The following is a 947-nucleotide window of genomic DNA, read 5'->3' as shown; positions in this document are numbered from 1 at the left end:
ACTAACCAGTAAAGACATTGTTAATAAAATTGAAGAACTCTGCCAACTTTTTCAGTCTGAAATTCATCAAACATACAATCAAAGTGTATTGATAATTACTAGTGATTGGAATGTGAAGGTTGAAAATAAAGAGAAGGATCAGTAGTTGAGAAATATGACCTTGGTGATAGAAATTATGCTGGAGATAAAATTTTGCCAGACCAATGACTTATTCATTGGAAATACCTTTTTTCAACAACATAAAAAATGACTGTACTTGTGTAGCAGACTTTCTGACTGTTGGTTCTATGAGTGTTGATAGTGGATTCAAGCACAATGAAGTCATTGACAACTTCAATCTTTCTTCCATTTACCATGATATTATTTACTGGTCCAGTGGTGAAGATTTTTGTTTTCTTCATGTTCAGGCACAACCCATACTGAATGCTGTGACCTTTGATCTTCATCAGTAAGAATTTTGAGTCCTATTCACTTTCAGCAAGTAAGGCTGTGTCATCTGCTTATTTTGTTATTGTTATTAAATGTCATCAAGTTGGTTCTGACCCATAACGACCCTATATAAGGTTTCCAAGGAATGACTGTTGAGCTAGAACCGCCGACCTTGTTGTTCAAACCTACTTTGATGTCCAGTGCATTACCCCACAGCGCCACACCAGCACTCTTCATCTGTTCACAACAGGTTGTTAATGAGTCTACTACCAATAGTGATGCTATGTTCTTCTTCATATAATCCCACATCTCAAATTATTTGCTCAGCATCACAGCAACATACAAGTCACCACATAATGACAAACTGACAGAAGAGTGATGGAGTTACCAAGGGTGGTGACAATGTGCTGTGGAATTGTTTCCAACTCATAGGGTTTCTGAGGCTGTAAATATGTATAAACAGAAAGCCTCATCTTTCTCCCAGGGAACCACTGGTAGTTTCAAACTGCTGACCTTGA

At 37.5% G+C, this 947-nt stretch overlaps 1 protein-coding gene across 1 annotated transcript in view; it reads left to right on the top strand.

The window, feature by feature from the left end:
- The window catches only part of CEP290 (centrosomal protein 290kDa), a 185,412-nt gene that overhangs the window by 168,228 nt on the left and 16,237 nt on the right, over positions 1–947 (top strand). The gene's annotated exons all lie outside the window — the stretch shown is intronic.

This window comes from Chrysochloris asiatica, unplaced genomic scaffold (genome assembly GCF_000296735.1).
Source record: "Chrysochloris asiatica unplaced genomic scaffold, ChrAsi1.0 scaffold00149, whole genome shotgun sequence".
Lineage (NCBI taxonomy): Eukaryota > Metazoa > Chordata > Mammalia > Afrosoricida > Chrysochloridae > Chrysochloris > Chrysochloris asiatica.
This window is presented reverse-complemented; position numbering and strand designations above follow the sequence as displayed.